Raw genomic sequence first — 26,147 nt, 5'->3', positions numbered from 1 at the left:
CAGGGTCTCACTGTCACCTAGGCTGGGGTTCAGTGGCACAATCTCAGCTGACTGCTACCTCCAGCTCCTCGGCTCGAGTGATCCTACCACCTCAGCCTCACAAGTAGCTGGGGCTACAGAATAACATGCTTTTGTATTTGTAGTATGCAGAAGGATATGCAAGAAACTGGTAACACTGGTTGCCTGGGGAGACGTGAACTGGGTAGCTGCGGATAGGCCTGGGAAGGAGTTTGGACTCTATACCTTTTCATACTTGTCAAATTTGGAAACATGTAAATGTACTTCTGAGTCCAAATATTTTAACAATCAAATACGAATGCTATAATTACATTATCTCTATTCATAATTTAAATTAGTGCTGAACCAAAAGGAAATTAAACATACCCTTTCCACTGAACATGTATTTGATCCAAATATTGAAAGAAATAAAATGTAAAATGCAATTCTGCATTTTGGAAAATGAGTTACTGGTAGTAACACAAGGACTGAGAATGAGGGTATAGAATTGAGGAAATGCTTCAACATAAGGAGCTATTTTAGCTAAAATTCTAAACACATGAAATCCACCAGGCTTGCAATTTACTCCATCTTCCAAACAACAACAACAAAAACAACAGTAGTGGTCAAAGTAATGCAAGTCCAACAGCCTCTTCATCCGAATGTTCACCTTCCCTTCTGATTTCAAACACAGAGCTTCGTATGTGATTTCTTTCTAAGCATAAGATTACTCTGACAATGATTTCTCTAATGAAGTATCTTCCTTTATAAACTGCTACCATCTCTCTTTGCCTCTGTCCTGCACTCTGGCCCTCACTTTGAGACTGTTTTACTGAATAATTTATTCCTTAATGGATTTCCTGAAAATTCTTGGTCACTGTTTCAAACCTACCTTCTTAAACTAACAAATCAGAAGAAAAATTTTTAAATAAGAACTTTAGGCCAGGCGTGGTGGGTCACGCCTGTAGTCCCAGCACTTTGGGAGGCCAAGTCAGGCGGATCACTTGAGGCCAAGAGTCCGAGACCAGCCTGGCCAATGTGGCAAAACCCCATCTCGACTAAAAAAAACATTAGCCAGGCGTAGTGGAGGGTACCTGTAGTCCCAGCTACTCAGGGAGGCTGAAGCATGAGAATCACTTGAACCTGGGAGGCAGAGGTTGCAGTGAGCTGAGATTGTGCCACTGCACTCCAGCCTGGGTGACAGAGCAAGACTCTGTCTCAAAAACCAAAAAAAGAAAGGAAGGAAGGAAGGAAGGAAGGAAGGAAGGAAGGAAGGAAGGAAGGAAGGAAGGAAAAAAGAAAAGAAAAGAGAACTTTAGATATGAAGTTAGTCTGAAGTTCCCAAGAATCTGACAGGATTTTTCTAAAAATATTGGTAAACTGTGGCACCATCGCTCTAAAAGTTATTTCAACCTAAGAGGAATTCCCCTCCACTGCTTTCCCAAAACAAACCCACATGGGGAAAACACAACTGAGGAAAGACAGAGCAGTAGAAAGGTTCTAAGTGACTACCAACAGAATTCAACTCTGAGCCTCCAGGGGCAAAACTCAAAAAGGAAACCCGAGTAGTGAGAAAAACAGCTACAAGAAAAAAAAAATCTCTACAAGTTCCTCCGAGTACACTAACTTTTGTAGTGATGGAAGTTGTTCTATTTTATCTTCAACTTAGGCCTTAAAGAAATGCCCATTGAGAGCCTTCACTGGAGGACTACATTGTAGTGTAACGTCCAATTCTCAATGTCATTTTCCAGGTCAATGCAGAAGAATTCTATAAATGAAGAAGTTTCTGTATTTATAAGTTTTTTTGTAGCCACTATTGAGGGAAAAATACCAATGCAAAATTCAGTGCAAGACAGCACAGAAGACAAATTTTCCCACATACCAGGGTTAACTTAAAATTAAAGTAGCTATACTTTTATATACAGTTATGCCCCACACAACAAAGTTTCCATTAACAATGGACCACGCATGCAGTGGTGGTCGCGTAAATGGAGCTGCCCTGTAAAGGTGTACCATTTTCACTTTTTATGCCTTAGTTTTACTGTACCTTTTCTATGTCTAGATATGCTTAGATACACAAATACTTACCATTTTTGTCAGGTAATGGGTGCTGTCAGGTTAGGGGGAGAGGAAAATTGCCTACAGTATGCATATGGTAACATGCATGCGGGTTTGTAGACTAGGAGCAATAGGTTACACCATATACCCTATGTGTGTAGTAGGCCACGCCATCTAGGTTTCTGTAAGTCACTCGATGATGTTCACACAACAATGCAATGGCCTAAGGACGCATTTCTCAGAATGTGTCCCTGTCGTTAAGTGATGCATGACCGTATAGCTTGTAGAAGACACTAAGGGTATCATTATCAGGGTATACAGCTTATTGAAGATAGGGGCTGTATCTTACTTATCTCACTGTCCTAGTATCTAGTAACACCTGGTGCTCAGCAAATTCTCAAAAATATTTGTTGAAGGAATAAACAAATGAACAAAAGCAAAATGAGGTAATGGCACCATATTATAAAGAAAAAAAAATGTTTTGGGGCCTATCCTGAATGAGAGCTTTTATTGTCCTTCAGGAACATTCTTAAAAATTCTGAGAAGAGTTTTCTCATTCTCTAAGAAGACTGAGTAAATATGTCTGAGTCAGATCACTTAACTGCTACACAGAGATTGGATCTGTATCTTTCAAAGACAAGGGTTAGGCAAGGACCAACGACATCCAAATTCCCTCTAGCAAAGAAAATGATGAGACCTTCAGGGTACCTGCAGTTGAGACGAGCCCCTGCGAGAACCTTGTTCATGGTTACAAGGCAGGGGCCGGGTGTCTTAGCCAGCCTCCCTGCGGAGCAAATAGGAATGTGCAGCTCACATGACCCTTCGTATCTCCTGCTTCAGATACTCAGGCACCAATTTAAAAAACACTGTTGGAAGGGACCACACAGATTTGCCGATATCCTTATTTTACAAAAGGAAAAAGAGAGACTTAGACAAATGAAGTGACTTGCCCACACAGCGAGTTAGTAACTGGTCCAGGATGACAACCAAGTTTTCCTGGCCCCTGATCCAAAGTTGTGTCTAACTCACACTCCTCTGCTCCTCTGCCTGAAATGAAGGGCTGACTCCAGGGCTATTCCCATCCAAAGCATCCAAGTATAAACAACCAAAATCACATCTTCAGACCTGACACAGGCTATCTGACAGTTTTGAGCACTGTGTTATTGTCAAGCCTCTGAGCCCAAGCCAAGCCATCACATCCCCTGTGACTTGCACGTATACATCCAGATGGCCTGAAGTAACTGAAGATCCACAAAAGAAGTAAAAATAGCCTTAACTGATGACATTCTACCATTGTGATTTGTTCCTGCCCCACCCTAACTGATCAATGTACTTTGTAATCTCCCCCACCCTTAAGAAGGTACTTTGTAATCTCCCCCACCCTTAAGAAGGTTCTTTGTAATTCTCCCCAACCTTGAGAATGTACTTTGTGAGATCCATTCCTGCCCGCAAAACATTGCTCTTAACTTCACCGCCTATCCCAAAACCTATAAGAACTAATGATAATCCACCACCCTTTGCTGACTCTCTTTTCGGACTCAGCCCACCAGCACCCAGGTGAAATAAACAGCCATGTTGCTCACACAAAGCCTGTTTGGTGGTCTCTTCACACGAACGCGCATGAAATTTGGTGCCGTCTCTAAAAGGCACATAGAAAAAATGTTTCAGATCAGTTGCCTTTGTGCAGAAATAAGAGATTTATTCTGGGGTGTGTTTTACGAATGATTGTTTACTGCTGTTTTTTAATACAACACTATTTAAAGTTCTCTGGGAAGAATTTGGAAGTAAGTGACTCAAGACATTACACTTTCATTTTCAGAAACTCTCTAAATAATAAACATCAGCCTCCACTGCCACTAGGAACTTGTATCTCACCGTGCTGTCAGGCTTATGACCAAAGACTGGGTTGGGGATGCTGTCAGGTTAAGGGGAGAGGAAAAGTCATCTGTCAGACAAAGGTTCTGTTTAAGCTTATTTTGATAGCAAATAAATTATTTTTATGGCGCCGTAGCATAAAAGTCTAGTTTACAGGGCTCTGTTTCTGGTTTTTGCCATTTACTTTCAAGTTTTATTTTAGAAGTTGGTCTTGTGCCTGGGGAAACTCATCTGGGAAGAGAAAGTACTGACTTCAGGGCACAGGTCTTGTATTGTTCCAATTCACTAAATAAAGCCATTTTTCTTATCTGCGAAACTTAAACCCGCTCCAGGATATTTTTCTTTTCCCAGTACACAGTTCAGCTGCCAAATGCATTACTGCATCATAATTCTAAGTCCCATGTTTACATTTCTAAGAAACAATGTTTAATTACTCTAGACTCAAAATATAAGGGAGCTACTCAAATTGTTAACAAATAGTAACCACAAGAGCTGCCTTGTACAGGGGTACAAACAGAGAGGAAAGGCAGTAAAGGGACAAGGGCCTACACGACATCTGGTGGCTTCTCTTCCCCAACACTCAAAGCATAATGCTTCCTGGGAAACCTTTCCATCAAACTATTCATAATGATAACTCATTTTTATGACCATCCACACAGAATATCATAGTTGGGCACGTCTGTACATGTCGGAAATATGGGGAGATAATACAACTGAAAAATATCCAATCTTGGGGACAAAAACATTACGAGGACACTTGTGCTGAAAATCCTTTTTAGTCTTGGGAAACAAGACAAAAGCAGGTCCCAATGCAGATCCATCATGAATATCTTAACGAAGGAATGGAAGGGAGCTCGAAGCTGGGTTTTAAAAAAGCAAAAATTGCTAGAGTTGCATCTTATGCCACTTAACCATGTGATACGGTTTGGAGGTTATTTCCCCCTCCAAATCTCACGTTGAAATGTGACCTCCAATGTTGGAGGTGAGGCCTAGTGGGAGGTGTTTGGGTCACAGGGACGGATCACTCATGAATGGCTTGGTCCTGTCCTTGCCATAGCAAGTGAGTTCCTACTCTGAGTTCACACAAGAGCTGGTTGGTTAAAAGAGCATGGCCCCTCCTCCCTTGCTCTCTCTTGCTCCCTCTTTCGCCATGTGTCTTGCCTGCTCCCCCTTAGCCTTCTGCCTTGATTACAAGGTTCCTAGGCCTCACAGGTAGCAGAGCAGATGCTGGTGCCATGCTTGCAGAGCCTGCAGAACCATGAGCCAATAAAACCTCTTTTCTTTATAAATTACCCAGTCTCAGGTATTCCTTTATTGCAACACAGAACAGAGTAACACACCATGAAATAAACGTTTTTAAGAATAAGACTAAACTGTCAGCAGTAATAACTCAGATTCATTATTACCTACCTAATTAATTCATCAGTGAGGACAAAGATCCAGTGATAGCCCTAAAAAAGAATAGCATCTTCCTAATAAAATGTCTAAGGTGGGGTGGCCGTGGAATGAGCTCAAAGTCCCAGCTGCCCAAATGTCAGACAGTAATTCTGAAATGGTTTTCTACATTATAATACAATTCCAACAGGATTTTCTGACTCACTGCCTCTCCTCATGGGACAAAATGTTTTGATACTGCACCGTGATATACAATAGAGTAAGTCCTTCTTACGTCATTATTCATCTCAAATGTCATAATACCTTTCATCTGAGTCTGGCGCTCCCCGGCAGAGGGAGTTAACACAAAAATACATAAAGGAATTGAAACAAGGAGAATACACAGCATTCATTTTCAAATGAAAAACAACAATGTCAACTAGAAAACCTGACTCACGATAGAAGTCTAGGTGTAACTGGGAAACAGTATTTACCACTAGAGATCAGATTTTATTAAAACTTTTTAAAAAAAGGTTCCTTAACTGTGCATGCTTTTCCCTCTAAGAACAGTTTGGGTTTTTTAATCTTTTATGAATGTGACATTTATTTTCTCCTTATGCAGATTTGTTTGGCAGGTATTTGTGACTTTATGATTTTGTATCCTCTCTAAGTCCTTTTCATATTCTTTCTTCTAATCTTTCTCTAACAATTTCATCTCCCTGGAATAGACAAAAGGCCCTCAGAATTCAGTGATGGCTAACTGTCACACTATACTGCCTCAAAAGGCATAATCGGGAGGGGCAGGGAAAATGGGGAGATATAGATCAAAGCATACGAATATGCAGTTATCTTGGATGAAAAAATCTAGAGTACCACACAAGTATTGTCGTTAATAATTGGTTCTCAGAAGCAAAACCAACCGGGGACACTAGCACCAGAATCTTATCCTAAAGCTTCCTAAAGCATGGTGTGATTAACTGAGATGAAAAAATCTAAGGCCCCTAGATCCCAGCACCTCTAGAGCTGTTTCTAACTTTGGTTGCAAATTCCCTCCCAAATAACATTTTAGAGTCACAGTCACCTGTTGAATACACATGCTAAGAGGATCAGTGATTATTCTGATAAATTACATTCTATACCATTTTTCCTAAGCCATTTCCAGTCACTCTTATAAATGCTGCTTACCTAAATGCCCTGCAGTGTAGTGGGTGGTGCAGAACATGTCAGACGGACACATATCTGAAAAGATACTGTGTTATCGCATGTTTATAGCTGCACAATTCATAACTGCAAAAATATGGAACCAGCACAAATGCCTATCAGTCAACAAGTGGATAAAGAAGTTGTGATATATACATATATATAGATAGATAATGGAATACTACTCAGCTATATAAAGGAATGAAATAATGGCATTCACAGCAACCTGGATGGAACTGGAGACCACTGTTCTAAGTGAAGTAACTCAGGAATGAAAAACCAAACATCCTATGTTCTCACTCCTAAGTGGGAGCTAAGCTATGAGGACACCTATTACCCAAAAACCTACTGAAATTAAAAAAAAAAAAAGGAAAAAAGATATTATCTTTCAGGAGGAAGATTTGGGTGGATAACTTAATAAAATATTACAAATTTTTAAATAAAAAATATATAACTATAGTGACCACAATTTTCCCCAAATTAGAAAAAAGGTGAATTACACAGCCTAAAAGAAGTAGAATAAATCAGCACTACCCTAGGAAATCTGCCTTTGAACACAAAACAGTGAGCCAAAAAATGTATACGATCACATACAATTATGTGTTTAAATGCAAATTAATCTAAATGATTAACTTCTACATATGTTCAAAGGGAGACATCTTTTGGATTATCATTTCAAACTCTCTCCCAAATATTAATAAATCTTCAACAGAATTTAAAGTAAGGTCTAGAAAGTGAGCATTCCATTCCCTTCTCTTTCTTTTCATTTGATTTTGATGGTGAAGCTGATGAACCGTACAAGGGCCCAACTGCCGGCCATGACAAAAAGGAGAAAAAGAAGTGGAAAAACTAGTTCCTGGACACCTTGGATGTCACAACTCACAAAGTTCAACCTTTTCTTCTTTATTCATATGCCTTCCTTCTATACAGACACTTGTTTAACGCTTCCAATGGGGTCCCTTCCTGCCCGTAGGCAGCTGTGTGTGTCTGCCAGCCCCTGAGCCCAGGCTCCATCTGGTCCCCCCTCCCCGCTCACAGGCTCTAACCTCTCTTTCATGGACGTGCCATAGTTTGCTTTAGTTTACAGCTATAAATGTTTAAAAATTACTTAATTATTGCCTGTCACTCCCTAGACTGTGGGTATCATGAGGTGGGGGACACCTCTGTTGTGTTCACCCAGTAAGCACATTTCCTAACACACACACCTTTACTCAGGGAGTGTTCAGTAAGTCTTTTGGTTGAATGAATTAGTTTACTATTTGGTTAATAAATTTAAGACCTTTTTTCATTCTAAAATTTTAAAACTCTCTATGAGACCTTCCTTAAATGAAGCTTTCACCTTCAAAAAAAATATCAGTAGCTACGTGTTTATAAAAAACAGACAATTTATTTCCTTGTACCCTCGTTGCCAGCATTATCAAAATGTAGTTTTTAATCTTAGAGATTATGCAACTGAACAGCAGTGGATACGAGTGGTACACAAGCTTGAAGAAAACTGATATCCACATATTGGCAATGGAACTGTCACTCCCTAAGAATGAAGAATGTAGATGCTTTGTTCAAGGCAAAAACCCTATAACTCTGTCCCAGAACAACACTGCAAAATGGTGAAGGCATATGGGCCTAGTGCTTCACGCCCAAATATGGAACAGGTGACAAAGAGGCCGAGCACAGCAGAAGAGACACTGCTTATGACCACTCTGTGCAGAAAATGCTCACCTGGTTTTAAATTGTGGCAACAAGTTAAAGGACACAAATAGCTAACCTGAAGTCAGCGAGCCTTTGTGGACATTAAGAAAATGCCTGGGCAGAGGCTGCTTGTACCTGGTTCACTCAAGGGTGCCATACAGCTCGGGAGGTCAATTACATGATATAATACATGCTTCCCCTCATGAGATGAGCAAGTGAGGGAAAAGCAAGTTCCTAACAGAGGATGAAATTTTGTTCTGTCAATTTTCTTTAAGGAGAATGCATGCAATGTGTACTGCAGTAATTTCTAGAGAAACTTAAATTTCTGTAAAGTAACTTATGGAGTTAATTGTCAATTACATGAAAAAGAAATCTATTTTTAGAAACCCATTGCATTATACCAAAATCAGTCCAAGTTAAAGACTGCACATTATTAACTCTTTTAGCAAGAGATGAGCAAAAGTAACTAAATTTTAATGGTATCCTTTTGCAACTAAATTTCACCCTCTTTACTGTAGTAGTAAAAGAGGAAACAGGGTGAAGGAAAAAGGCACAGGTTATACTAAAAACCCTCCAATCTGTAAACTCAGGAAAATTAACTTGGTTTCTTTTCCTGCAGAAGGATGGATAATAAAATCCTGTTTATCAAATACTTGTTATTAAAAGACTGTATGACACTCTACTAAGCATTTACTTCTTTTTTCCAGAAATTACTCCAATTCTGTCTTATGGTCTTTTCCTCACGCTGAGTGGAAATACAAGTCAATGTTACCCCAAATGACACATGGCACCGTCAGTGGAAACTATGATGGGCCACAGAAACACAGTGCGTATGTCTCTCTTTAATTCCAAAGCAAATCAGCTCTAATGATGAGAGTACCATCTTCCATCGCCACACCACATCTGGAGGTCGCACAAGAACATGTCGGCACTTTTCTGCCCTGTGACTCGTGTGAATGCAAGGGATTGGGAATCAAACCTGAACCTGGACTAAGAGAAATAAATTGGATCCCAAGTTCTGATAACTTTGGAAAGGCATCTGTGACCTATGATGCCCTTCACAAATCACTGACTTCCTGGGTCACACCCCAGGGTCGAAGTGCATCCCCCACAGGTCCCAGCCTCCTGCTTTGATCAGAAGGTGATTCATCACCGGTAAACTCTGGCTGCAAACTCATATCTCCTGTGGCCTTCCCACATCCCTCCCTGCCCTCAGTTCTGCTTCATACGAATCAGTAATTATTAACTATATTAGAGATGAACAGCCCCACTAAGCATTGCAGATCCTTCCCAGGAGCTGAAGTTCTCCATTACAAAGGGAACTGTGCCTTTGCGTCTCCACCCTTCCCTGCCGCACCCCTCACTCGCCAGGAAGTTGCTCACCTGGTTAATAGACAATAAATGACAGTCATCTTCCTAAGATGTCTGAGGTCCTCAGATTTTATATTACACTTTCAATGAAACTAATACAAGTGTTTAACAGAGCGAGACTCTGTCTCATATTAAAAAAAAGAAGAAGAAGAAGGAAGAGGAGGAAGGGGAGAAAGAGAAGGAGAAGGAGAAAAAGGAGAAGGAGAAGAACAATGAATCATGAGGGCAAGAAGGTCCTCACTGACTCTATCTATTCATCATTTATGCACATGGTATTTCCAAATAAAAGAGCCTTGTTTCTATCTATAAAAAGGTCTAGTCTTTGTTTTTAATAATCCCAAATTACAGAAAAGCACCAAAACAAAATAAAAATTCAGCCTAAACCTCACCACTCACAAAAAAAGGTCTCTTCTAGATATCTCTCTTTGACAGTACTCACAAAAGAGACCCCTTCCAACAGGTTTGTGTAAGTGGTTTTTTGGTTCACCACAAAATGAATCGCAGCAAAGTAAGCCTGGGAAGTTGTCCTGCATTTTCTCCGAATCTGTATTTGGCTATTTGGTATCCATCAATTACAGGGCAAGTTAACAGCCAAGTAGTTTCCATCTCCTCTGTGATCTAGCTGAGCCACCTCCTTATCTAACTCTCAGTTACCCAGCCCACATTTCCCCTGCCCTAAATCTCTCAGGGCCAGGAACTGACAACTAAAGACCATCCCAGCGCCTAGCCAACCCCAAGCTGATTCCTCCAGTCTGCCTTGCCTTTTCCATAAAAACCCAGTAAAGGCTCTGGCCTCGGCTTTCCCAACTCCCATCTCTTCCTCTTCACCCAAATAGGTGCTTCTCCTCCTGGCCCTGTGTGGCATGGCATGCCCTCTTCTCTTAGGAAATGTGAGTAATAAAAAAAAATTTCTTTCTGCCAGGTGCTGTGGCTCACACCTGTAATCCTAGCACACCTGCCAGGCAGGAGGATCACTTGAGGTCAGGAGTTCGAGACCAGCCTGGCCAACATGGTGAAACCCCATCTCTACTAAAAATACAAAAATTGGCCGAGCGTAGTGGCCCACGCCTGTAAGTCCAACTACTCAGGAGGCTGAGGAGAATAGCTTGAACCTGGGAGACAAAGGCTACAGTGAGCTGAGATTGTGCCACTGTACTCCAGCATGGGCGACAGAGTGAGACCCTGTCCCAAAAAACAAAACAAAACAAAACTTATTTCAATGGCCTTGTCCCCTCTGTGTCATCATTCAGTCATCTCTGTAAGTTAAAATCCTGTGGGTAGGAACAACACAGAAGAGGGGAAATGCTATAAATATCACCTCTGAAAGTAGCAAAAAGTGACAACTGACAATGAGGAAGGATATCAAAAAGTTCCCCATGCACTCATGAGTTTTGTCATGTGGGAGTGTTAATGTAACTAAGGGCAAGTCCTATAGACTCAGAGTAGCCCAAGGGCACCTATGAATTAAAACCACAATGACCCATGTTCACAAAACAGTGTTGATAATGATGAGATTGAGAAAAGGTCGAACTGTGTTCTACATGGTCAAAATAAGATTTCAGAAGGTTAAGTACTTTAGAACGACTTATACACACACACACACACACACACACATAAGGTTAAAATTAGAGTTTGAGCATTTAAAGGATATTTCAATGACTTGAAATGTTAAATCGTCCTGAGTCTTTTTCCTCAATAGTTAGGGAAAGCTGTGTTTGGAGTCAGGCAAAACAGGTCCTACTCCCAGCTTCATCACTCACTTACTGTGTGACCTTGGAGAAGTCACTTCATGTCTCTGAGTCTCCATTTCCTCTAATGAGAAAAGAATATTGAACCCGACAATATCTAAGAAGCCTTCCAGCTCTGACATCTTATCTTTCATAAGTAGTCTGTCATTATTAAACCTAGAATGTGAATTCTAATCACATTTTCACCCATTATCACAAATTACAGGTTTGTTTTTATCTCATAACCAAGAAATGTAACATTTTTTAGAAAGAAAACTGAAAGAGAAAAGAAAACCCAAAGGTCAAAACTATTCAAATCTCTCCTTAAGGAATTTATCTCATGAAGAAATACCCAACTTCTCCCTATCAGGATATTCTGAAATCCCAGTCAAGAATCCCCAACAAAAATATTTACAAGCACATGAGAAGAAAACACATGCTTATGATTATTTTTAAAAAAGAAGAAGAAAAATGAGGTGGAGGAAGGGGAAGGATGGGAAGGAGGAGGAGGAGGAGGAGTGCCCTCATCTTCAGCACATATACTGTATTGTGTGGGCCTCTAAACAGAAAATAATCCGGAATTTTTTGTACCTCTGCTCTGGCAGGCCACAAGTAAGTTTTCAAAGTGGATATGAACGGATAAAAGGCACAAGGCTTCTGTAAAATAAATATATAAAGTAGCATGGAAAGAACACATTATTGTTCAATAGTCAGGAAGCTTTGGAGCCCAGCCCAGGAAAACACTCTGTAACCTAAGGTGTGCCCTTCCAAGTCTTGGTCTGTTTATAAAGGACTCAGAGATAATTCCAGACATGTGTGATTTCATGTCAATCCAACTTTCCTTAGAGAAAACATGTTTAAACTCAGAAGAATTAAGATTTGGAAAGGACAGGTGACGATTATCTCAATAAACTTTTCAGTACTGCTGCATGCTAAGAAAGCAGATGCCTGCTGGCTGACCTCTCCACACAAAGGGATTAATGGGTCAATTTCTTGAAGAACTAGCACCATGACATAATTGGCTGTCAATTAGCCAGGCATCAATCAGATGGACTTTTCTCATCTATCTAAGCTTTTGTTCATTATACCTTAGGCCATATCAAAAATATGGCTGAGAACATTCTCCGATGCCCCAGTTTCTCTCACCAAAGCATTAGGAATAGAAAAGCATGTGTGTCGTTATGTTGATAATGTCAATGTCATCATGGTCTGTTCCTTATGATAAGGGTTAAAACTCTGTAGATAGTGCTGTGATGAGATAAATGACCTAAAATTACTTATGCTCTAAGCTCACCTAGTTCAAAGCATTTCATAAATACCTGTCAAATTTTTCTGGCATATCTCATTCCTTGGATAATGAAAAAAGAAACAAAAGGATAAACCTTGTAGAACATCAGAGGCTGAGGGCAGAACAAGACCAACAAGATGTAAGTTCTGCCTGCTCCGCTCCAGATACAATTTCATGTTTATTCCGTATCACAGGGAAGAAAGGCAAACAATTGAAAATTAAAATAACACTATCATTAAGTAAACTGTTCTAGGACTCTGGCCCAGTGTGTTCCTTCAGAATTAATTTATTCCACTGCCTTGAGCCACCCCCATCATCCTATTCTAAGTGACTACAGGGAGAAGGCACAGGCCCCAGACCCAGGGAGCAAAGCTACTGTGCTGCAGCCACCTCGGTCACCCACAAGAAGACACCTGAGGCTCTGACACCTCTCCTCTGGCCACATCCAAGGCCCTCCTCACCATCCCCACCCCAGTTAGGGTTGCCAGATAAAATACAGGATGCCCAGTTAGATCTGAATTTCAGATAATTAACAATCTTTTAGTATAAGTATGTCTCAAATATTGCATGGGACATATGTATAGCAAAAAAAAAGTAGTTATTTATATGAAATTCACATTTAACTGGGTGTCTTGTATTTTTATTTGCTACATCTGGCAACTCTACCCCCTAATTCTTTCAATACTCCTCCAAACTATTCTATAATACAAGGAGAAAAATTAATTCTGGCACAAAAACAACTGGGAGGTGAGGAAGAATCAACAAGCTAATTTCAAAAGAAGAAGTTTGGCCGGGCATGGTGGCTCACACCTGTAGTGCCAACACTTTAAAAGGCCAAGGCAGGAGGATTGCTTGAGGCCAGGAGTTCAAGACCAGCCTGGGCAACATAGTGAGACCCCATCTCTACAAAAAAATAAAAAATTAGCCAGGTATGGTGGCACGAGCCTATAGTCTCAGCTACTCGGGAGGCTGAGGTGGGAGGATCGCTTGAGCCCAGGAGATTGAGGCTGCAGTAAGCCAAGATCAGTCCCCTGCACTCCAAAGCGAGACCCTCATCTCATAGTACTCTGAATAGTAAAGTATCCAATTAGAAAAGTGAAGGTAAATTTAAAATTGTTTTTAAACAGCATGTTTAAAACTACCAATGGTTAAAATGGTTTCTAATACTATTGACTCGGTTACCTAGGGTAGCAGGAGTCTTGAAATTTATTGGTGCATTCAGTGTTAGCTCCCCCTGTTGTCCACTTAATTACTGGCTTTAGTGACACATAGGAATCCTCCCTAGATTCTTTTCTGTTGTACACAGAACACCTCAGCGACACTAGCTTTGCAAACAACCCATTTGGGTTATGTAAGGAGGGCGGCTGACAGAAAGAGAATGGGGCTGACAGAAAGAGAATGGGGCTGACAGAGATTTCAGGGAAGACTTGAGTCAGGGTCAGGAGGAGGAAACTGGATGGCTTCCCAGCACCTCAGATCCACAGTGCGGCTCTGCTCTCCCCAGGGATCAGACACACCCATGCTCAGAAAACAGGGCCACGCCAAGAAGAAATAAATTAGAGGCTCTCCGTGTCTCTGCTCCGTGCATAAAATGAAGAAGAATTAGCTTTCTCCTCCCTAGATCATAGAAACCACAAGAGGCATAAAATTATTTACAGGATGAAGTCACAGGATACAGATATCTTATTATAAAGATACAGCCATTTATCTGACAAGAAATGAGTTATTTATTTATTTACATGTATGTATGTATGTATGTATGTATGTATGTATGTATGTATGTATTTGTTGACCGGGTCTTGCTCTGTTGCCCAGGCTGGAGCACAGTGGCACAATCATGGTTCACTGCAGCACTGACCTCCGGGGCTCAATCCATCCTCCCACCTCAGCCTCTTCAGTAGCTGGGGCTACAGGCACCACCGCAGTCAGCTAATTTGTGTATTTTTTATAGAGATGGAGTTTTACTATGTTGCCCAATCTAGTCTCAAAGTCCTGGGCTCAAGTGTTCCACCCAACTCGGCCTCCCAAAGTGTAGGGATTACAGACATGGGCCTGTACCCAGCCTCCATTTTATTTTAAATCATCAATGCCCTTCAATTAGGAAATAATAATAATGTTGAGCACTTTCTGGGTACTAGCCATTGTGCTAAGAGCTTTGCATAAATTTATCTCAGTCAAGCCTCACCACGTCCCTATGAGTTTTTTTAAATCCCCAATTTAATTTCATAGTTAGGGTAAATCTGCAAGAAGTTAAATAGCTTTTTCTAGACTACAGACACGGTAAACAGCAGGGGGCTGATTTAGATCCACTGCAGACTGACCCAAAAGCCACGTTCTTCACCCTGAATGGATTACCCGTCCCCAATTAAGCATGTGTTCTGGGTGGTAATCATGACACAGGAAGCAGAGGCATAAACTATTCCAGGAAACTCACTTAAATTTCTCTGGTCTTCAGTTACACAACGAAGCTACATCATCTTCAAAGATCCTTCTAATGTCCAAAAATCCAAGCTTTATTCTAGCGGAACCAAAAATTCCTCAGGGTCAGCTATACATAGTTGCATTTAATCTACTTGACACCTTTGAGGCTTAGAGAAGTTAAGTGGTTTCCTCAAGGTTACCAAGCTAGAATGGAAAGAGATGAGATTCAAATTCTGATCTTTCAAATCCATGTCCTGGAAGTCACCTTTAAACCATAGCTGGATCTATGATCTTTAATTTATATGACAACGTTGCGAGTCAGTAGACATAAAAACATTCAGGTTACAAATCCAACTACAGAACACAGGCTATTAATTCTTAGGTTTATTAAACAAGCTCTTTTCTCCTAATAAAGAGAAAGCAACTACAAAGTCCAACTCAGTCACTGGATATCAAGAGTTAGGCAGCGGCGTGGGTACTATGATACAAGCCCAGACTATATTCCTAACACCCCCAGGCATTGCGACTCCATAACCCCCTACGAAAAACAGCCTGGTCCTACATGATCATGACTGGGTAAAAAGAAACCCAACAGAGCAGGGCTTGGAAGGTAATTGGGCAGCAGGCCACTTAAACATTGCTATGGAAATATAATTAGTCTTATTAACCTAATTCATTTAGGGTTTTGTGATACTTCAGAGGGAGCTGAGTTCCACCTGGATTTAGAAGAATTTGATGAAAAATTTCAGATTACAAGAGGGCATTGAACTAACCTCAAGGGACCAGTCACTCAACCTTTAAAATCACCTGTGTACCTATGATCTATGAAATAATGACTAGTCATTCTCCTCTATTCATTAAGACAACTTTTTAAAAAACTTATAATCTTATCTTTCCTTCATTTAAAGAACTTTTTCCTGCAATTTGCCTCAAACATAAGTTTTTACACACAACAGTCTCTACCCTCTAAGCAAGTTACCCCTCAGGTCATTCCACACAGTCTGCACATCTCTTTCTATACATGCTTTGCTGTTTTCTGTAGGGAGGAGAAGAGGGACAGTGAAGAGAGGACCAGAGCCAAGGCTGATGCATATTCTCCACACAAGGAATCATGCTGCTGAGGTAGGTGATGTTGTGCTAGTCTAAGTGACAATGGAGACCAATGGGCCTGAGCCCTTTAACGGATAGGGTGGGTTGGCTTGTGATTCCCATACTGCTGAGTTCCCCAAAGTATAGATCTGATTCTATGGAACATTCAACCTGCTCAGCAAGCCCCATTTCCTAAGGAGCAGCTGCCTGTAAAGGTAAAACTGAATAACTGAATACACAACCAGAGCTAACATGACTTTGACAATCAAATTGCTTTAAAGCGCTAACAGAATCACAGCAATAGGCCATCAGTCATGAGCAGAAAAGCTGACTGTTGCTAAAGAGCATGAATGACAAAGTTCTGTGACACCAGTGCTCAGTATTTGTTAAACTGCATGATGAAATAATGTGAGTCATAAAATCAATTCAATGAACAGTATTTTACGTAAATTAAATGGAAACACATATCCTTAGCAGTAACTGTAAACATATGCAACTTGCAACAAATACTTCAGGTTCTGTGTGTGTCTGTGTGTGTGTATGTGTGCGTGTGTGTAAAACTGGTCAGGATGTAAAAAAACTGTAAAACATATTTCTTACCGGGTGTCATATTTTAAAAGTTTGAAAAACACTGTCTTCGGCTCAGCAGTAAATTCAGTTTTGAATAACTGCAGCCAAAGGGAACAGCAATTAGGACCATGACCCAAGGAAAGGCAAACAAAAATGAATAAAAATAAATACTTCCTTAGAAGGACTGACCATACGGTTCACAATCTTGACCCTAAATCTGTTATTCTTGGCTTGATATAATCCAACCATCTGAGAAAACGACTGCAAAACACCTGAAAGATTTCAAGCGCAGGTGTCTGCAAGGCACACACCAAAAAAACAAATAACACCAGACTCTGAAAGACAGGAAGCCACCATTCCCAAACCATAAAGACATTGTGAGAATAAAAATGTTTATGTTACTATGTTAAAAAGCCTGGCCAGGTGTGGTGGCTCACGCCTGTAATCCCACCACTATGGGAGGCCTGAGGCGGGTGGATCACCTGAGGCCAGGAGTTCAAGACCAGCCTGGCCAACGTGGTGAAACCCTGTCTCTACTGAAAATACAAAAATTAGCTGGGTGCTATTTTTTAATACAACAAAGCTATTCTTTAAGTAAGCTATTTTAAAAAGCTATTTTTAAAACACAAAAATTAAGCTCGGTGGCGTGAGCCACCGCACATGGCCAAATACCTTTAGTTTTGAAAGGGCTAAAGAGTTAACACAGGAGAGGGCTAATACATTTACCCTACATGTTTTCCAATCCCATTACGTATCTCCATAACAAATAACCTGAACTGTCTTCATGGTCATTGATTCATTCATTTAACAAAAATGAACTGAGCACCTACTAGGCTGTGGCCACAGTTCAAAGGTAACATAAGGTAAATTGATTCTATATTATTTGTTTCTACCTACACAATTGAGGGGCTAGAAACATGGAAAATACAAATATTTCTGAAATAAAACTACTACTAATAAATGCTACTAAGTTTAATAATAAAATACTACTGTTTAATCATAAGACTATCACTGATGGCCAAAATTTCTTGACATTGTAATAGTTCTTCAACAATATTATTTAGTCATAATTATCAGTCAGCTACCAAAAAAAATGAAAGTAACAAATGTTGGCAAGGATGTGGAGAAACTGGAACCCCTGTGTACTGTGGGTGGGAATGTAAAATGGTGGAACCACCATGGAAAACATTATGGCAGATCCTCAAAAAAATTAAAAATAAAGTTACCGTCTGATCCAGCAATTCTACTTCTGAGTATACAAAAAAAAAAAAAATTGAAAGCAGGGTCTCAAAGAGATATTTGCAAACCCACGTTCATGGCAGCATTATTCACAATAGTCAAATGGTGGAAGCAACCCAAATGTTCATTGACAGAAGAATGGATAAACAAAATGTGGTGTATACATGCAATTAAATATTAATCAGCCTTAAGAAGGAAGGAAATTCTGACACCTGCTACAATATGGATGGACCTTAAGGACATTATATAATGCTAAGTAAAATCAGCCAATACTAAAAAGACAAATACTCTATGCTTTTATTTATATAAGGTACCTAGGGTAGTCAAATTCATAGAGATGGAAAACAGAATGGTGGTTTCCAGGGGCTGAGCTGGAGAGAGGGAGATGAAGAGTCATTTAATGGTACAGAGTTTCAGTTTTGCAAGATGAAAAGAGCTCTGGAGACTGTGCGACAATGTGAATATGTAACTGCACACTTAAAAACAGTCAAGATGGTAAGTTTATGTGTATTTTGCAATTATAAAAAATATATATCAGACAGTGTTTACCTTCGGGGTTTTTATACCACAGAGCATTGCCCATGGTTCTGGATGCGAAGAACAACTTCTCAAGGATCCTGTGTAAGTTGAATCCAGGCTTTGCAGCAGCCTAAGCATTTCCCTTACCGAAAGCCCATCCCGGAAGTTCTGACTCTTTAATTCATTGTCTAACCAAACAGCCTTGCAAAACCATTTCCTCAAAACCCAGAGCAAGGCTATTTTGTTTGTGTTCTTTTTTTTTTTTTTTTGTTAGTGGTGAAACTACAAAAGTTATAGAAAGTATAGAAAGATGGACAACTTTTCCCCTTAAATTTATTGAAATTAAATTTTATTTACCCTGTAGAATGTTATCTTGAAATTGAATTGTTTTTTCTTGAACCTACAGAATATCATGCATACAAATGTAAAATTTCTATAAATCTGCAAGCGTCTTTTCCCCCGAGACAAGCAAGTTCCTGTGTTGCCTATTTTTATACCAATTGTACACTAAACTGGGGCACCCTGGCTGCAAGAGGGCCAGACAAAACTGCCCCAGGGCTGCTCAAAAGAGGCCATTTTGCACATAAAGAAATAGTGTTGTTTCTGGAACTTCTGGAGGAAAGAGTACATACGCTGTATGCCAATTTACTCAGAAAATGCCTCAGAAACCATGGAGTTTAAACTCTATTGTCATTTTATTGGGTGCCCGCCACCATGCCCGGCTAATTTTTCTATTTTTAGTAGAGACAGGGTTTCATCATGTTGGCCAGGCTAGTCTTGAACTCCTTACCTCAGGTGATCTGCCTGCCTCGGCCTCCCAAAGTGCTGGGATTACAGGCAGGAGCCACCACACTCAGCCCACACAGTGATCCTTGTTATTCATGATGGTAGTTCTGTCTATGAAGTTGCCTTGAACACTGCCATAGGAAATACTAATCCTTAGCTTCTGGGGGAAACACAGGGTTAGGTTCCTACAAGCCTCTGGTCACGAAATTTTCATCAACCAACTTATAACGTCATTTTATGTGTGTTTCTGTTTTAAAAAAAAAAAATGGCTTATTTGATCTAAGTTGTTGGCTCATTGACACTAAACTCACAGCCAACAGCACTAAAGCCCATGCCTGAAGAAAGCTTAGCTAACACATGTATTTTTCCCTATAAGGCACATCACAGCCTTCTTGCACTTAAAAACACTGGACAGGGCCGGGCGCGGTGGTTCACGCCTGTAATCCCAGCACTTTGGGAGGCCAAGGCTGGTGGATCACCTGAGGTCAGGAGTTCAAGGCCAGCCCGTTCGACATGGTGAAACCCTGTCTCTACTAAAAATATAAAAATTAGCCGGGCGTGGTAGCTGATGCCTGTAACCCCAGCTACTTGAGAGGCTGAGGCAGAATTGCTTGAACCCGGGAGGCGGAAGTTGCAGTGAGCCAAGATCAAGCCACTACACTCCAGCCTGGGCGACAAGAGTAAGACTTCATCTAAAAAAAAAAAAAAAGTCCTACTGGACAGTTCTTTAGCCCTATATTTGGGGAGCGATTTTAAACAGTGAAATCACCAAGAAAAAGCACAAAAATGCAAAAGACATGGCACTGAATTGTCTGCATCCAGGACACTCGTTTACAGTATGAGAACTGAGGCAAGAAGGCAGAGTGTCACCTTGTTCAACCTCCGCCGGGTACGTGTACCTTGAGCTACTCAAATTTTTTTGCTGCTCTGTACATATCCACCAATCACCACAAGGAGTCCTCAAGGATGGATTTGGGGCTTACAAATACATTTTAGCAAGTAGGCCAATTTCACAGATACAGAATTCTCAAAGATTGAGGATCAACTGTATTAACCCATTTGGGAATTTTCTTAGACCTAAACTTAGAGTAATAGATAGGAAGACTATTCAAATCTTTCTGGGGGAAACTTTTAAAAGGTCACTTGAAAATTCAAGGGCTCTGAGCTACATACATAGAGCACTAGTTACTATCTTCCTGGGGTGGTGAAAATGTCCTCTTCACTCCCCCAAATTCAGCAGGCAAAATGCTGGGCAAATGATCGATTGCTATGGACCTAGCCATGTTGACTACCAGCATCCACCACCTGCGTAACTTTGCGTGACTTTGATCCAATCCCAAGCTGTTACTCTACCCATGATGGGATTTCCCACAGTCTCCAGAAGGCACTTCCTGAAAATCATTCCCTTTGTCTATTCATGCCTTTAACATGTCATCTCAATGTAGCTTCAAGTTAGAATTCACTGACATTCTTTCATATTCTAACAAAGATGTCTCTGTTCCAAGATCGCTATCTCATTTCCAGATATATGCTAAGATAAAATTCTAAATTTTAAAAATGCCCAATTTTTCCAATTTGCTATTCATAGCAGCACCAAGTGTCTTAAATCATAAAAATGGAAACATCTGACAGACATACTGCAACTACAAGATCCTTATAAAGTAACACATGATTTTTTTTATCTCCCTGGAGAAGTAAAGATGCTTTGATTTATAGTCATGATCAGACTGTACCAAAACATGCTGCCTCCTTGAAGCAGGTAATATTTAGGGCTGCAATACAAGCTTTCCTCCGTGTTCATTAGGATCACAGTGTTTCTTCAGAGCTGCAGGAAACATTCAAAATTCACCAGCCCTTTATCTATTAGAAGAGATAAGCACTCAAGATGTGTTTCCAGGGAAAAAAACATTTTTCATCATGTCAACTCCCTCACCTATGATAACCATCCAAACCTCAGCTCCTCCTCCTTTCCTTTGAAACTAAAATAGGAAGCACTGGTATGAAAAACTTCTGCTTTTTAAAGTCTCAAAACTGGTTACTTGTATTTAAAAGCCTTTTTGCCTGTTTGAAACTAAAAACACTTTTACGCCTTCATTAAAGTTATGACTGATGTGTTTAATTTTAAAGACATAGCTGCCATTCTTAATTACTTCCTCTACCTTTAACATCCCTGTCTTACATAAAATATTCAAAAAAAAAAAAAACAATGTGAGGCCGTGCTTTGGATTCCATGTGGCCAATTTCACTCTGTGGCAGTTGCCAGCAGAACTCCACATCTAGAACAACCAGTATGTGCCTAAGGCCTTTCCTGTTCTTTTTGTTTCCTTGAGTTTATTCCTGTCAGGTGTAAGCACTCCAGAAATGTAGAATTATGACATAGGAACTCACACTGAGTCATAGCTGGAACTCATCTCTTCTGAGTTCACAATTAAAAACAAATGAAATCTAAAATTACATTGAAAACATAAAGGTAGATGGAAGTTTAAAGTGCAGATGTGGCTTCAGCCCCAGCTGGATATGCTCAGGGGGGAACAGATGTCAGTAATAAACCTAGGAGAGCTACAAAAGTTAGCTTATATCCATCACCAAGTGAAAATGCTGATGTACATATAAAACTGTGCCCTGCCTGCTTTCCTACCCAGTCTGAGTGTGCAATATGGAAACAGCCTGCAAAAGAACCCAGAAACCCTGTGGAGATGCAGAGCAGGTCTGCCACATCAGCGGTGAGGAAGTCACTTACTGCATGGTCGGGGTAGGCTAGCCATGCAGCACCATCAGGAAAGGTATGGTTTCTTCTAACACTTGGCACCTGGCCTATGCATCCTCTAAGTTCACCAAAGAAAGAAAACACGTAATCCGCGGTTACATTCATTAAAGTCTGCCACAGGAGAATAGGGTTCTCGATGGGGTCTGGGGAGATGACAGAACAAAACTATAAATGACCAGGAATGGAATAAAATTAAACCTAAAGTGACCAGGGCAAAAAGCAAACCTCAGAATGATCATCATGGTATTAATAATTACATAAAGACTATAAACTCAGAAGAAGCTAGGAGAACACCCAGAGCCTGAAAGTTGGAGAAGGTTATAGCTGCCATACTCTTTAGATGAAGTCTATTTATGAGACTTTATATAGCCTGTATAGTTACATAAACTAGAGTCAATCAGGTTTTTCTAAACTGCGCTCTTGTTACTAGATCTTATTACAGTCTTCACATTTCAGAGCTAAATTAAAAAAAACACACACATTTAGCCATATGTTTTCTATGGAAAGCACTAACCATACATTTGAAAATGAGGGTGACTTTCTTTTTTGTATTTTGCAGCCAGGATATTTTATTCACCAAAATTAAGCGAAGCAGTTCCTACTTATGAACTCATATGAACTAATTCAGCCCCATCAAATCGAGAAACTTTAAATATTAAATTCTACTGTACAATCTCAGCTGGAAGTCATCTCTCTCTCCACCAACCTTCCAGGGCACTTGGCACCTATCCTATAAGGCAAACATTCTGTGTAGCTCAAGGAGGTGGCCTGATTTGGTGCATTCAACAGTGGCTAGAGGGCTAAGCCTCTTTGCTTCTGCAGGGAGACAAAGAAAAATCATTTACTATTTTGCAAAGATCGCTTCATTGAATTTTCTTGGGGTCAATAGCCCTTAGCAGAAAACAAGTATTCCACACTTGTTCTATAAGGTTCTAGGAGGTTCTTACAAACCTCATCAGCAAGTAGTATTTTTTACATAACTTGCTATTAGCTTGGAAATTTACTACAGTCTCTGTTTATTTTCTTCAGTTGTTAAATATGTACTTTTTTTTTTTCACTGAGATTAAAAGAGGAGTCCAAGCAAAACAGTAAGAACATGGGTAAGAAATGGAAAGACAATAAATGTCTTGACTTGTTTTTGGGACTCAGACTGCCTAGGCTTAAAAGCCTGCAATGCCACTCCCTGGCTCTCTGATCTTGGGCAAGTTACTTAACCTCTCTGTGGTTCAGTGAGAATAATAACAGTCACTAGGGCTGTTGTGAGATTTAAGTGGGTCAATCAAATATGTAAAGCACTTAAAATTGTTCCTGTCACATAGTAAATACTATATGAGAGTTAGCCATTATTTATTTACTATTAATTATTATTTACATGACAATATAAATAAATGGTGTGGGTAATCCCAAATCCTGTATCATTTGAAGATGTAATACTTGATCCATACTTACTGGCTCTCTGTTCTTGGCAAGTTACTTAACTTCCCAGGCACCTGGTACCCACCTCTCAGGGAACCTGGTATCTATCCTATGATGCAAACATTCTCTAGTTCAAGGAGACGGCCTGATTAGGTGCATTCAACAGTGGCTATAGACCTAAGACTCTATCAACTTACAATTAGTTTTATAGAGGAAATGATACCTGATAAAAGGACACAGGAAAGAAGAAAAAAAGTTCATTTTTTTTTTCTATATCATTATTTGTGGTCCAACTTCACCAAAGCTACCACAACAGACAAATAATGAAATCAGATCAGAGTGAGTTTAGAATTCAGAAAAGCAGAAGAAACTGACAGAGATTGGGAGTCTCCCTGGAATGGATGTAGTGGTGGCATCAGCCTCATCAGGGCCTGGCGATCAGAAGGATGGATCCCACCTGGGCCAGCCTATCAGCAAGCAGCTGGAACGAAGGGGCATACTGCAAACTCACAGACCTGCCCACGGTTAACTAGGCAGCCACTCTCGTCAACACACAGAACAAATTTACTCAAAACATATCCTCACTATCTGAGATTGTGGTTTATTCAGATCACGTCAGATCGTGGTGATGTTTCACTAAAGTCACTTTGATTTATCCTGGTTCTAAAATTCAGTGTCTCTCTGTGTAGGCTCTTTGATTACTGCCTTTGTATTCTCCAGCACGACCGAATCAGCTACTAGGTATTGGGATTCCTAGAAATGTTTGAAGAATGGCATGTCCCAGTTAACCACTGACTAGAAAAACCAAATTTGTCTAGTCAATTCAGGATTCAGATGTCAAAGGGACAAAAAAAAAAAAAAGGAAAGAAAGAAAGAAAAAACCTCTTAAGGAAAAACTTTTTTTTTAATTTCAAGTCTTGTTGAAAAATGTTTGAAAATATACTGATGAACTTTAGTACTGAGTAAATGGAAGTACTGAACATCGCTTAATACTTTTTGATGATTCAAAGCCTACGCTTCCACAGGGTTTCAAAAGAGCTATAAATACAGGGCTAGTAATCCAAAGGAGGATATTACTCCCAGTTTAAAGGCAAGCAGGAAAGGCTACATTGGGGCAGAGGCTGGGACCTGTGTCCTGAAGGGACATGGGGATTTGAACAGGTGGAGACTGTAGAGGGAAGGGACATAGGAGGACAGGTGGTAAGGGAATTTTAGGTAGAGAAACCTCACAAACTTACAGAAGCCATAAACCCAAAATCATGGTCTATATTGATTTTTAATATCAATGCGAGAATGAAGGGATCTATCAGTCTAAAGAGGTAAGACGGGGCCAGATCACACAACAAACTAAGGAGTTTTGCCCAGAAGCAGCCAGGAATCACCAAACATTCTTCAGCTCAAAGAACAGAGACTGGGAAGAGGATGACACGATCAAATGAGTGATTAGGTATGATAGAGCTGGCAGAAATGTAAATGAAGTGGGTAACACTAAGTACCATTTAAAACATACGTTTTAAGTGCTTCACATATTTTACCAATTTAATCTCATTTTACAGATAAGAAATTGAGACCAAGGAATTAAACAGGTTTTTCCAGATCAGTGACTCCAGCATTCTCTAATAATGGCCATAGAGAACCAGTGGAGAAAACCTTGTTTTCTGTAAAGGACTTAGCACCATGTGTGGGAAAGAGGAAGTGCTCATATAATTGTTAGTTCCCTTACTTGCCCTTGCCTATTATGGGCTGAAAAGGAGAAATCCAGGAGCTAAAAGGATGGGAATGCCACAGTGGCATATTTCACTGGGGCACTATCACAAGCCTTACATTTTTGGGGGCCATAAGCAGTTAACTTGGGATGTTGTCTCCTGAAAATTGTTGCCTATAAGCTGTGGCTGACTCTGACTCAGGAATACTCCTGTTTTGAACAAAAATGATCAATCCAAAGTCAGGAGACCATGATTCCTCATTAATGGAGTCCTCCATGAGGTGCCGTACTTTAAAAAGCTGCCCAACTGTTCCTTCCAGTGGAAAGATGGTAGGGGCTCAGCATTGCAATCCTATGTTCAAAATGAGGACTTGAGCTACAGAATACGTTGCTGGATGAGAAGTTCTGCCTATTCTGACAGTTTTAAAACAATACTCTATTTTTGATTCCAATACCATATGATACTAGGGAAGCCTTGAAAACCAGAAACATTTTTCACCCAAGTCCACGGCAAAGTTCAAGAATGACTCCATGGCTAATACTTAGGTTGCAAATCGATAAATGAGCTCCTCTCAGATCCAATGAATTGAATTGAAAAATAAAACTATAATTATAGTAGGAAGAGTGCAATAAAAGATGAAAGCCCAGGCTCCAAGCCCCTATTTTTCTTTTGTTCAAAACACCATTGTTGGTTTCAAATATGCTTGTCTGTCAACAGGGGTTAGTATCCTATTTGCCTAAAGGCAACAGGCTTGATCTGATGGTTTTCTAGGGCCCCTTCCTGGTCTAAGAACTCTAATCTAATGTGGTTTTACTAAACCCAGAGCTCTCCAAAATCATGACTTTCGTCTTAATTGCCTGCAGGAACCTAGGGGTTACTCTCAAGCTCTCACTGAATAAATGATACCTAAAGTAAATGCTGAAAACTGCCTTTCCTATTTATGAAGTGCGTATTCAGAATAATATTTCTTTTTTCTTCAAATTTGATTAAAGTAGCCATTCCATTATGCCTTTTCATAAGGGAGTCACATTGAAGTCATAAAAATGTTACTGGAA

General features: G+C 40.2%; 1 protein-coding gene across 4 annotated transcripts in view; it reads right to left on the bottom strand.

Annotated features, from left to right (window-relative positions):
* The window catches only part of LRCH1 (leucine rich repeats and calponin homology domain containing 1), a 198,064-nt gene that overhangs the window by 133,520 nt on the left and 38,397 nt on the right, over nucleotides 1-26,147 (bottom strand). The gene's annotated exons all lie outside the window — the stretch shown is intronic.

The sequence above is a fragment of the Gorilla gorilla genome, chromosome 14 (assembly GCF_029281585.2).
Source record: "Gorilla gorilla gorilla isolate KB3781 chromosome 14, NHGRI_mGorGor1-v2.1_pri, whole genome shotgun sequence".
NCBI lineage: Eukaryota > Metazoa > Chordata > Mammalia > Primates > Hominidae > Gorilla > Gorilla gorilla.
Note: the sequence above shows the minus strand (reverse complement) of the source record. Positions and strands in the feature narration are given on the sequence as shown.